A 14,391-nucleotide genomic window follows, 5' to 3' on the forward strand; every position below is an offset into this window, starting at 1 on the left:
CTAAGCCCAGGAGTTGGAGGTTGCTGTGAGCTGTGACGCCACAGCACTCTACCCAAAGCAACATAGTGAGACTTTGTCTCTAAAAAAGAAAAAGAAAAAGGCATATGTCATACTACTGTGTATGTAGGGTAGTATTTTTTAATGTTAAGTTTTATTTTTAGAATATTTGAATTATTTCTAGATTTATTTATATAGATTATGAGCTCTTTAAGGGTAATGACCACAGCTTATGATTCTTCCCTATTCCTAAAATACCTACACAGAGCTACTTTATTATTGATTCTTTTTGTTGTTGTTTTCTAAAGCTCCTTAACTCCATTGAACACCAGAATGGTACAAGTCAGCTGTGCAAGAGAAAACCAGGAATTCTTTTGCTTCACAGTGTAACCAAGAATGGGGAAGATTCCTGTCCATAGGCTTAAATATAGTGCTGTTTACTGTTGAGTCTTAAAAACATTTCTTAGGGTGAAATATGGTAAGAAAGGAAGGATGGCTGAATTTATATATCATAACTCTATTTTCTCTCCAATCTCAAAATGGATTTTGTGGATGCCACAATTTTCATTACACAGAATGTACCATCCCAGATGATCCTTAAATATTATAAATTAAGTCAGCAAAAAATCCTATCATTTTAAGAAGCCTTTTGAAAACTGAGGTTAATAATTTGGACTATGAAACTGGGGGGTAAATTTGGGAATAAGGAGACATATCGAGTGGTTTTATGCCTATCATGCTCTCATTTCCATGTGATATTTTCCTTGACTGATGTCAGCATTTCCTAGTTCCTTATATATATTAATTTATCATGGAGAAAAAGTTTCTTTCTAAAAAATTCCATGATATTTAATGATCTGTGATTACAATGTGAATTGAACTTTATTGTCTTTAAATCTTATGTATAATCAAAAGTGAAGTTTGGAAATCTTCAACTAATATACCTAAAGTTTTGTATATTATTTGTGATAGACCTCAGTATCTTATGAAAAATTGATTTTATCTAATTAATTTTTCCAGAAAATCAACTCTGGGGAAACTTGTGCAAAGAGAGAAATGGTAGAAAGATTTTGCTTTAGGGGAAACAAGATGAAAAAAGGAAATTATTTTGTCTTCTGAAAAATCTAAGTAACCAAATACTCCTCTAGTCACTCATAGCGGTGGCCCTGTGCACGTGTAAGGTTAATAGAATGAGCTCCATGGTTGATCAGGGTGCATTTACTGTCCCTTATCTGATACTCTGTTGATAGCTCTTGTTGCGTTTTCCTGGTTGCAATAGATTTAGTCTTGCCAGTGATTATGCAGGTATTGCAAGGCAAAAATATCAGTTGTATATTTAAATAAAATACATCAATCCTACAATTTCAGTTGAAAAATAGCTTCACTCATGCTCATGGAATATCTATTTCTACAACTATAACAAAATCCCAATGTTTATTTTAAATTTTACACAAAAATATATGACATAATTGTTCCTGCTTGCCTTCTCAGTACCTTGTCTCTGAATTCATAGGCAAAATGTTCAGTTGATCTTAGGTCTTTTTAAATATTTTGTTTTATATGTCAGTATCTATTCATTTTATTGAAATTATTAAGTGTAATTTAAGATAAAAATACCCATCATGTATGAACCTAAAGTTTTATGGAAGTACAGAATCAGACAAGTCTGATGACCATCACATGGATAATTCTGGGACTGATAGTAGGAATTTACTGGGCCCCTGAAATAGAGGAAATTCTAAAATCAAAAGCATAGACAAAGAAGATACGCTTGTCACAGAGATATAACTTGAAGATGATAGATTTTATTCAATGATGCTACATAGTTTGGGGAAATCTCCCTTTAGAATGTGGTCAATAGTTTGAAACTTTTCAAGAAATGTCTGCCTAATTCTGGATGTTAGAAATCTTCTCTCACCACTAAAAGTCTCACAGCAACCTCATAAATTCATAAATAATTTTTTTGTGGATAAGTATTAATATATTGCCCAAGAACAATTTCCCCAATAAAATTAAACCTATCTTTCTTCTTTCTCTTCAAAGAAAACACATACTAATTTATCTTAATCTTTCATGTTAAATTTTAATATGACAGAGTAGGTAATAGTAACAGTTTTAAAATGTATCAGTTAATTTTATGTTTTTATAAAGCTTGACAATAGTGAAATTTTTAGACACTTTTAGTGCACTGATTGGTGATGTTAGCTACTACAATAGGTAAAGGAAACCAAATATCCCAGCTCTATGGATTAGTGAGTGTAATTTAATAAAGGTAAACACTGAAGTGTGCCCAGTGGAATGGTACAGTGTCCTGTCTTTGCCCGCCAAACAAATTGAAAACAAAATAAAATGAGTAATTTGAAAGGGATCTAGGAGAGCAAGGCGTACAGAGAAAGTTTGGGAGCAAGGGTAACATTGAAGAAGGGATTTTTTCTTCCATGTAGCTTTGTAAAAACCAGAAAATGACAGTCCACCTTGTAGAACTGAGTCCAAATACGGTTTTGTTGAAACATTTCATTTTAATAGGTCTTTAGCAAGGAGGATTATAGATTTGTCTTGTTATCACTGCATTTGCTACTGGCAACAGGATGATAATATTGAAAGTTAAATTGGAACTGTGGCCCTATTATTTGGTACTCTAATTACTCACCTTAGTACATAATGTCGCTGAAGGACAATAAGACCAGGAAAAGCAGCGAGTCAGAAAGTCAGTGTGATGGGAACGCCGGGCACATGATCCCAGGGGTTGCCGCTAGCAGAATGGAGCCTGAAACATTGTTTTTTCTGCTTGAAGGGCTTTCCTTCTCTAACATTGAAAATAAATCCTACTTGATTTTTGGTTGTAAAATTAGCAATTTAGGTGAAACTTTTTATCTTCCTGCATCCCACTCAACTCACATTTGTGTTGAAGTGTTTATATCTTGGGAAAAAATCATGTGTCAGTAAGAACGTGGTACCTTCTGCTCTTCCCTCAGACTACAGTTTGCTACTTTATCAAATGAAGTAGGGTTTGAAATGATACCAAGTCTCATCCAGTCTGTACGTGGCTACTGAGCATGGACACCCTACCCTAAGCTCTAAGTTGGGCTGGAGTTATAGAAAGCTGAATAAAAGGCTGAATTATTGAATTTGAATTTCAGCAATGAAAACAAATGCATAAACAGATTGTGACAATATCACATACCATGTTTCATGATATAAATGTGAAAAATGTAAGGACAAAAGATAAGTGGAAGATGTAAGTACAGAAAGTATAATAATAAATTCAGAAAAGAATAGTGTTTGAGCCATTTCTTGATGAATGAATAATATAGCCCTTTGAATTTTCAGAGGCCATAAGCTGTGGATCAGAAATATTCAGAAAAATGAATAAATAATAAATGGCAATACAATAGTACAGTTTTGTACTCAGTACAGTGTAAAACTATATATATATATATATAAACATTCACATTGTATTGGGTATTATAACTAATCTAGAGATAATTGAAAATATACCAGAGAGTGTGCATATGTTGTATGCAAATATTATGCCATATTTTATAAGGCGCTTTACCATCTATGAATGTTAGCAAGGCAGACATACTCTCACTAAGAACCACGGGATGACTGATTGCATTTTGCCAGACAAGGTGATGGGAGGGGATATTTTCAGCAGAGAAACAGAAAAGTAGGGCCAACCTCAAATAACAACAAAACAAAAACCACACCATGTTTTCATGGAATTGCTGTTAGTTTGTTGCAGCATCTAGGTGTACGGACAAAGGCAGGTGAAAAAAGTTCTATATTTAATACTAAGGAAAACTGGACTCTCGTGTTCTTAGTGGAGAATAAGACAAAATTTTAAAATGGGGTAAGGAGTAATGGTTAAATCTTGAATCTTAGACCATCTCAATTGGTAATAATATTGGTAGAAGAATAGAAAGGAAGGATGAAAATAGCGGGAAGCCCAGACAAGGGTTGAGACAGTCTTCTGGAGAGAGGTGACTGCCATGGAATGAGGCCTTGGTCCCAGTGCTGAGGTTGTTCATAGATAACCACATTTTAACTAATTCTAACAGTAAGATAACCACCTGCATTATTATAGTTTTTAAGATGAAGATAAATCTTGTAAATACTCTTAAGAGATATGAAGAACTGGAAGCAGAAAATATCTTTTTTTTCCAGTTTTTGCCTTTAACGTAAAATTTAGTCTTTCTAAAGACTTATGGTTTTGGTTTCTGAGTTACGTTATACATGTAGTTCCAAAAGTTAAAAAAGCACATCTTTCTTCCTCATTATGAAAGTGAGAGAATGAAACCTAATTAAATCCTTTCCTTCATTCAATAGTAGGAGCCTTGTCAGTTTAATTGAAACTTGGCCAAAGCAATATTGATCTGATAAAAGCAAATCTATTTCTAACCCAACAATTAAAACATTGAAATAGGGTCCATCCTCTTTTTCATGAAAGGGCATAAAAGCACTATCAACTGTGATTGATTTTATGATTTCATTCATAAAATCAATGAGAAACACTAATAAATGAATTAGCATCCATTTCATTGGATTCCATTTGTTTAACATTCTAATGCTCTAATGCATTAAAGGGATTCAGCTGTGAGTTCCAGATAGTCAATGGTAATCTTCTATCACCAACTTCTATCACCTAAGCCAAATTTAGACACTTCTCTCTGTCTCTCTCTCTCTCTCACACACACACTCACGTGCACACACACACACACACATACACACTCACATCATATAAAGGGTACAGCCCTGCCCTGGTGCACCTGAACCAAGAGCATTGGTTGTCCATATAACAAAAGAGGTAATTCTCACCTATCTAAGGTTTTTGGCAACTCCCAGCGTAAACAATCACTTTGCTGTTTTCTAGCTATTTGTTTTTAGCCAAATTGTGTAAAGTCTCTGAGCTCCAATTTCCTCAAGTAATTGTTATTTTGAAGCTAAAAACAGAACTCAAATGATGCGTTTAGGACAGTGCAGTAAGCCCATGATAAGGACTAGCTGTTTGAATTAAAGAAAGATGCCAAGAAGCCAATAACTGCACCTGGAGAGTGGCGCCAAGGAGGAGGAGAATCTGGGAAAACAAAACCAGAAACAAGTAAAGCAACACTTGTCAAACATTTTGACCATTTCCAAACATTAAAAGCCTTGTAATGAAACTGTTGCTTTATAATTTAAAATTATGAGAGCAAATAATTAAAGTGGTAGCTATTAAAATTATTAATGTAATTGAATATTATTAAAGTGGTGATGAAAAAAATACTGAATGGTGACCGTCAAGATTTCCACTGTTAATTCTGCAAACAAGGATTCTGAAAAGCATTTATTTATTTATTACAACGTTATGCAAAGAAGAGGGAAGTCATAGTATCTTTTTTTTTTTTTTTTGCAATTTTTGGCCGGGACTGGGTTTGAACCTGCCACCTCCTGCCAGCATATGGGGCCAGCGCCCCACTCCTGTGAGCCACAGGCACTGCCAGCAGTCATAGTATCTTTAATGGGGAAACCAAAATGTCTTGTAGTGAGCATTATCGGTGGGGAATGATTGAATCCACAAACATCAAATCTATTTTTGAACAATATATATACTTAGATGTATTCGTTTTTCTTTCAAAAATATATATGGATGAAAAGTAAAAGCTTTTAATGGAGTTAGCTAATTCCTTTTATAACGTTGATCTAACGCTTGCCTAATACCTTTTAAAACATATGTGTAGACAGCCCACGGCATTTGCTTGTACCTGCAGTTAACCTGGATAGAATTTAAGAGGAAACCCCGTTGTATAAAGGACGCTAATCTTCCAATGACCCTAAAATCAGAGCAGAGTCTTGCTCTGCAAAATCAATCTCTGGATATAAGCATTTGGCTGGTTTTATGCTGAAGAGCTGGCTCACAGCAATTACAGGCTTGCGTTTCCTGGCAGAGAGACAAGCAAGGATAGATTTCCTCTGTTTTATGTTTGTGTTAATTTAACCTGTCAGAGTTAATCATCCTGTCCAAGTGCCACAGCGCCACCGTCTTGGGCACCAGAGAGCGTCCTGGTGCTTCAGTCTTATTTCTTCCCTCCCTGCCAGTGATGTCTTGCTAAGTGCCCTTCCTCAAATTCATCTCTCTCTTCCTCTCTCATTTTCTTTGTTTTCAAGATATAAAAATACACATATCATCTACTATACTTATGCTATGTTTTATTATTTTAGGTAATATTGTAATGATGTAATCCCGAAATACTATTGTTTGTTGTCTGATTTTTTTTGACAGTTATAAGGAAAACACAATAATACCCAGGTTGTAAGGAAAACTGACCGCAGTAGAGTGGCCGTGTTTGCCACTGCGCATTTAACATGGAGCTGCTCCCAGAACACAGTCTCTCTTCCACGTATGGACATACTTGGTAGTTTTTAAACTTGTTTTGTCCTTAATTCTTAGCCAAACTGGTGATCTTCCTACTTGTGCAGAGATAACCTCACCATAACAAAGGTACTGACTAAACTTCCATCAGACATGTCTTTTGCTCTATCTAGAAGAGGACATCATTGAAGTATAAATGTGCAATGAGATAATTTTAAGTATTTCATAGAAGTAAAACGTTATAAACGTATACCTATGGGAGGATGATTTTCATGAGCATTGTGTGTTTCTTAGAGCAAAACAATCCCACAAGAATTAGATACAAATTGTGCAATTTTGATTTTCATAGATGACTCTATTTTATAAATGATAACATATGATTATCTAAATTGGATAATGGTTATGTTTTTCTTCTGAAACATCAAGCTCTGTATCTGTCAAGAAATGCAAAAAAAGTACACTTGATGACTATTTAAATGCTATGGACAGGCTGACATAAAAATTGCTGAGGCTGGTCTGCGGGTTCCTCTCTGCTCCCTCATTTGCTTTCCGACCCTCCAAAACAGCATCCTGAGCTCATTCCATCATTTTACTTGCAGACCTCTAGACAGAGGGTTCCATTTTTGTTTTATTTTCAACTAATACATGATTGAACATTTTATGGAGTATAATGTTATGCTTTGAAATGTGTTGAGTAATATATGTATTAAGTAATTTTAAAAACACAATAAACTGGTTATTTAAAATAGATTATCCATTAGGGCATTTTTTAAATCCCTTCATATTTATTTATATACCCTTTAGTCTTCCTTCTAGTGTATGATTCTGATAAAGTGTGAATCGAATACTTTTCAACTTTTTTATCACATGAAACACAGTTTGCTTGTGACCGGCAGGTTTAGACCTCTGACCGTATCACGCACCAGTCTTTTCTGCAGAGTGTAAATATGTCTACATATGACTCTCCTCTGACCTACCAAGATTCATCTTAATTTTTGAAGTATGAAACTTTTTTTCTATTCATTAAATTTTATAAATTAAAGTAGAATTAAAATAAGCATTTTGGACATGGGATATCTTCCCGATTTCCTAATAATCTGCCTATAAACTGTCATTAATGTACTTAAGAAGCCACAATAATAAGACCGCATCCATTCTGAAACACGGCAGCCACACAGCAATGATGGCTCTGCTCCAGCCAATGTCACAGTCCATGTGGGAGACAATGACCCACAGAGTGAATTTCCATAATAAATGTCATGGTCACAATTTGATAAATGTTTCCTCTGTTCCTAAGATGATAATAAGAGTTGTTACCAACATACACTTCTAGACTGAAATCTCCATGAGGAAAGGGACCAAGTCTACTTCCTCACCATTCCCTCTTCAGCATGTACAACTATGTTTGGGCCTTAATAAATATTTGCTAGATAAGAGGATAAATGACTGTACAAATTGGTGGGATTTACTTAGTTTTATGTTCTCTATTTTTAAAACAACTTAAATTGGCATATGACAAAAATAATCTCATAGTGCAATAAAGTTAATTTGTATCTTGGGACATAAAAATGTTAATTTAATCATACTTTATGAGTTGTGAGCTGCCAGCAATTAAATTTATGCTAACATGATGTGTATCATTAGTGGGAAATGCATTTTTCTATTTTATAAAAATATTTTTTGATAAAAACAAAGTAATACAAATGATATATTTTAATCAGTATTAATGGTTAATCCTAGCAAGTGTTAGTACCACTTTTCCATTGTTATAAAACACCTGAAACAGTTTTATTTATGGGATGAAAAAATAAGCTTTAACAAAAATTATTCATTTTAGATAACATTTAAATGCAATATAGAATCTTTTATTACAAGTAACACTTATATTTGTTATTTATTACTACATGACACATTATTCCAAAATTCATAGCCTAAAACATCATACACTTACTATCTCACACTTTCTGAAGATCAGGAGTCAATTAGCAACTTAGTTGATATTTCTTTCTGACAAAGGGGTTCTCATGAAATTGCAGTTAAAGTGTCTATTGGGACTACAGTGATCTCAGGTCTTGACAGAAGCTGCAAGATTCACTTCTTTTTTTTTTATATCATCAAGTTTTTTTTAATATACAATTTGAAATTTTTCATCAAACTGTTTAACATAGCCTTTATGGCATTTTCTTAGTTATTGTTTAAAGACATTTATATTCTACATTTAGTAAATTTCACATGTACCCTGGTAAGATGCACTGTAGGTGTGGTCCCACCAATTACCCTCCCTCCACCCATCCTCCCCCTCTCCCCTCCCCTCCCTCTTCCCTTTCCCTATATTCTTGTGCTATAATTGGGTTACAGTTTTCATATGAAAGCTATGAATTGGTTTCATAGTAGGGCTGAGTACATTGGATAACTTTTCTTCCATTCTTGAGATACTTTGCTAAGAAAAATATGTTTCAGTTCCATCCATGTAAACATGAAAGAGGTAAAGTCTCCATCTTTCTTTAAGGCTGCATAATAATCCATGGTGTACATATACCACAATTTATTGATCCATTTGTGGGTCAATGGGCACTTGGGCTTCTTCCATGACTTAGCAATTATGGATTAGGCTGCAATATACATTCCGGTACAAGTATCTTTGTTATAGTGTGATTTTTGGTCTTCTGGATATATACCTAGTAGAGGAATTGTAGAATTAAATGGCAGATCTATTTTTAGTTCCCTAAGTGTTCTCCAAACATCTTTCCAAAAGGAACATATTCGTTTGCATTCCCGCCAGCGGTGTAGAAGTGTTCCCTTTCTTCGCATCCACGCCAATATCTGTGGTTTTGGGATTTTGTGATATGGGCTAATCTTACTGGTGTTAGATGATATCTCAAAGTAGTTTTGATTTGCATTTCTCTGATGATTAAGGATGATGAGCATTTGGGAGTTTACCTAACAAAGGACGTGAAAGATCTATATAAAGAGAACTATGAAACTCTAAGAAAAGAAATAGCTGAAGATGTTAACAAATGGAAAAACATACCTTGCTCAAGGCTGGGAAGAATCAACATTGTTAAAATGTCCATACTACCCAAAGCAATATATAATTTTAATGCAATCCCTATTAAAGCTCCACTGTCATATTTTAAAGATCTCAAAAAATTGATACTTCATTTTATTTGGAATCAGCAAAAACCTCAAATAGCCAAGACATTGCTCAGAAATAAAAACAAAGCAGAAGGAATTATGCTACCAGACCTGAGACTATACTATAAATTGATAGTGATCAAAACAGCATGGTACTGGCACAAAAACAGAGAGGTAAATATATGGAACAGAATAGAGACAAGAGATGAACCCAGCTACTAACCGTTATTTGATCTTTGACAAGCCAATTAAAACATTGAGTGGGGAAAAGATTCCCTATTTAACAAATGGTGCTGGGTGAACTGGCTGGTGACCTATAGAAGACTGAAACTGGACCCACACCTTTCACCAATAACTAAGGTAGATTCTCACTGTATTACAGATTTAAACTTAGGACATGAAACTATAAAAATACCAGAATAAAATGCAGAAAAACTCTTGAAGAAATCGGCCTTGGCAAATATTTTATGAGGAGGACCCCCTGGGCAATTGATGCAGCATCAAAAATACACTACAGGGACTTGATCAAACTAAAGAGCTTCTGCACAGCCAAGAACACAGTAAGTAAAGCAAGTAGACAGCCCTCAAAATGGGAGAAGATATTTGCAGGTTTTGTCTCCAACAAAGGTTTAATAACCAGAATCCACAGAGAACTCAAATGTATTAGCAAGAAAAGAACAAGTGATCCCATCTCCGGGTGGGCAAGGGATTTGAAGAGAAACTTCTCTGAAGAAGACAGGTGCTTGGCCTACAGACATGAAAGATTCACTTTCAAGAGAACGTATGCATGACTGTTAGCAGGTAGACTTGGGTTCTTACTGACTGTTCTCAGAAGTCCCTAGTCCCTTGCCCTGTGGGCTTTTTCTTTGGTCTGCCTGAGTTGCCTTAGGGCACAGCAACTGTCTTGTTCAGAATGAGTTATCCATGAAGAAGATGGAAGCTTCAATGTCCTTTATGACCAACTTTGGAAGTTACACTTAGTCGTGTTTACCAGGTTCTGCTTCTTAGAAGCAAGTCACTAAGTAATAGCCCACGGTCAACTGGAGTGTCCCCTGAACATGTATATCAAATATGTGTGTCATATTTAAAGCTATCACAACATGTGGTGCTTACTTATCATCCTTCAGTCCATCCTCTATGGTTTATACATGGAAGCTCATTTAATTATCACTACAACTTTGTGATGTACGTGCTATTATTAGTCCATTTGTTAATAAGGAAACTGAATGTAGAGCACCTAAATATCTTCCCCAAAGTCAGAAAGGAAACCGAGCATGCGCCTCAGTGGCTTTCCGAAGGCCACAGAACTGAGCCTGTGCAGAATTTTATTCTTGAGTGGGTTGTTTCTAGAACAAACACAGTCATCTGCTGTCTCTTTATAGATGTGCTTGCATCGTCAACAGGGACCTAGTTAAGTAAATAGTCAAGCAACTTTTTTCCTTTTTTAGCAAAATCAAAATTTATTGATTTGTTAACCTATGCAGATATTTTGCCAAAGCAAACAATTTTTAATCTAGAATATTATTACTAAATTTTTTTTTTCAGACACACAGTCTTGCTGTGATGCCCAGACTGTCCTTGAACTTCTGGGCTCAAGTGCTCCTACCACCTAAGCCTCACAAGTAGTTGGGCCTATAGGTGTGCAGCAGTGTGCCTAGAAAAAAAATATTATTTTTAATTAATTATACTCTACCTAAATTAAATATAATTTTAATCATTTCTTTTCTTTCATTCAGATATGTCTTTTCACATACTATTAAGGCTATTGTGAAATACATGTGATCTCAGAAATTAATCTCTAACATGTTACCTACATTAAAGGAAGAATTCATTGTATCCAAATAAAACACATAATTATGCCATGTCAACATAACTGCAGGAAGAAACATTTCCGTTGGTTCCAGAATGTACATATTTAGTGAACTAGTTGAAATTCAAATTGATTTCAGCAAAAGTATAAACTAGGGCATCTATGCCAGTGATTATGTCCATATTATTGACTCATAAAATAACATTTAAAGAAAATACTCCATTTAAAATTTATATTGAAATCAAATTGAGAAACTTAGATGGAGAGAGTGAAGTATATGTTAGACTCTAACATGGCCATTGAGAGCCTGTCTAAGCAATTTAAAATCACACTGTAAGTGACAGCACGTAAGCCACAGGGTGTCCTCTCCTTTTCAGCTTGACATGTTGTAGGAAGAAAAATGTGGTAAAGAAACCACTAGTCAGATGCATGAATTCTGGAGCTATGAGATCACTGGGTCTAAAAGGACCAATGAGAAACCTGAAGCAGAAGGGGCTTCTGGGATGCTGCCTGTGGCTCAGTGGGTAGCGTGCCAGCCCCATATACCAAGGGTGGCAGGTTCAAACCCGGCCCTGGCCAGCTAAAAAATAAAGGGGGGGCGGGGGCTTCTGCACTGACACTTCTGTGGAGCTTGACGAGGCTATTGCCTATGTGATTTTATTCTTCAATCTCCTTTCTGTGCATTAATGTGGGCAGAAAAGAAGAAACAAACTTAATTTTCTTTATTACCTTGTATACTATTCTAAACACAAAATGTCAGTTCACTTAAACCCAGTGTTAAATGTCGCTGAACAGGAGCCCTGCTTCTCAGGAGTGTCTAAAAAGGAGAAGTTGGCTTGATTTGCAGAGAACCATTTTTCTTGGGAAATGAGAATTATTGATTATCCTTCCTCCTGGTGTTTGTGTCTCTCCTGCTTCATCCTAAGTGAAAGGGGATCTGAATGAGGAGGGGAATTCTGCCCTTTCCCAGCTGAGATGTCTCACACGCACACAAGGGAAATAAATTGTTCCCAACCCTTTCTGTGTCTTTTGGTTTGAAATTGTATTTTGATGCTTTTTATTTCTGAGAAAATTTGGTTTAATTGAGAAATTTCTAATTTGTTCTGTATGTTTTTCATTCATTATAATTTATGAATGTGATAAAATTTAATAAATAATCATACTTCATGAAAAATCTAATTCTACCTATGATGTATGATTTTCTGGTAGTCAAATTATTTTCAAAGAATATAAGATATATGATTATTTTCTATTTTTGATTGGTTTTATTATTTACTAGTATAAAAAATACTTTGCCTCTTGGCAACTTTTAGGTAAAACTGAAATACTACCTTTCAAAACATATCCACTAGCTACATATAGGCTTTTTATGTTAACATTTAAATTTATTAAAAATAAATTAAATATGTTACTATTTAATAATAGTACTAATAATAACACACTTCCAGTGCTCAGTAACCACATGTAGCTAATGGCTACCATATTGGACAGTGCAGATCTGGCTAACATTCCAGAGAGTTTTATTGGACAGTGCTGTTTTATCCAGTTACGTCTGAAATGTTAATAATCTTAATTTAGAAATAGTAATTCTAGCTTCTTAAAAATTATCATATTTATCTTGAGCTATTTTTCTCTCTTGGGTAAGTAGATCACTGATTTGAACCAATGAGTTCATGATGATAAAAGCCTATCTCAAAAACTCATGCTAATTTTTTTCTAACTTATTTCAAATGTTTGTTAAAACTCCTGAACATTTTTTTTTAAACAGAGCATAGAGCCAGTAGTCAGAGAGATTAAAAATCTAGATTTTTTATATGTTTTTCAGAAACTGTTATTAAAGTGCAACAAACCTCAGGTTTACAGCATTCAACAAATTGTAAATGTCTACCGCATAACATGTAATTGATCATCAGTATCCTTTGAATTAATTAAAACAAGTATTATGAAGATAAAATCATTTTATCTTTTTGTGATTTCATATTATTAAGGTGGCAATCCTCATCCAGAAATTATTATATTAATAAATATTATATATGAATATATATATTGCAGGTTTATATAGTAAACTTACCTTTATATATTTCCTTAAGACATAAACTTGGACACTCATATATATCTATAGATTTGTGTATATGTCATTGTTAACTATAAAGTATTTATGAATATATAATGAAGAAAAAAATCATTAAGACTGCTGGTCTCATAAAATATGGTTCCCTGTGTTGACTTTCTAGAAAAGGCAAGTGAGTTAATATCTAAAAACTTAATTAAAAAGCATATCCTCTTTCATTTTTATGTTTTTTAACTATTTTACCTTTGTCTCCTTAAATTTATTACACTCCATATACTTTTTTCTGTATGGTTAAAACATTGTTCATTTTACTTAATGTTTTGTACTAAAATTAAATTCTGTATGGACTTATTTTACCTTCCTACCTATGCAGTGCTTCGTGCAATGATCTGCTGGTAGCGTGTGTCTAATACATATTTTTGATTGGGTAAACGTATTAATGAAGTGGTTGTACTAATCGGCTATTTCTCCTTCACAAACCATCCCCAAACTCATTAACTTAAAACTGTGACTACTTATTATTGCTTCTGCCTTCATAGATCAGGGGAATTCTTCATGCATCTGTGGGCACCTGTGAGTTGAGTGGGTGTATTTGCTGATTTTGGCTGAGCTCTCAAAAATTTAGGCCTGTGATTAAAACAACCAAGTTTATTCATCCTTGGCTACACTTTGCTCAGCCAGTTAGCCCATGCCAGTCCTCGTGGCTGAGGAAGGAGTGAAAACAATGAGTCCAAGTTAGCAAAGCCTCCTGAAGCTGAGGCTCGGACCTGGCGGAACAGCGCTCCCCTGTCCCCTTCCTGGCCTTCACAGGTGCATTGAGGGCTCGAGGCCTGCGTTTGATGGAGACACTGCAAAGTCACTTGACATGTACATAATGGAATAATCAAAGTTATTTTTGGAAAAGAATAGTCTACCACAGGTGGTTCTCTATCCTCTTCTCTGTCCTGCTCTTTTCCTGGAAAACTGTGACTATGAATTTTGTTAAGGTAGTCTTTTGACTAACCGGGAAGTTAAAAAAAAAAAAGA

General features: G+C 34.8%; 1 non-coding gene across 1 annotated transcript; it reads right to left on the minus strand.

Annotated features, from left to right (window-relative positions):
• Nucleotides 1–300: 300 nt before the first annotated feature.
• Nucleotides 301–432, minus strand: LOC111724641. Its single transcript, XR_002772908.1, has one exon. It is a non-coding gene; the product is annotated as a small nucleolar RNA SNORA46 (small nucleolar RNA).
• Nucleotides 433–14,391: the final 13,959 nt, after the last annotated feature.

The sequence above is a fragment of the Otolemur garnettii genome, unplaced genomic scaffold, assembly GCF_000181295.1.
Source record: "Otolemur garnettii isolate 467f Iridium unplaced genomic scaffold, OtoGar3 scaffold00001, whole genome shotgun sequence".
Lineage (NCBI taxonomy): Eukaryota > Metazoa > Chordata > Mammalia > Primates > Galagidae > Otolemur > Otolemur garnettii.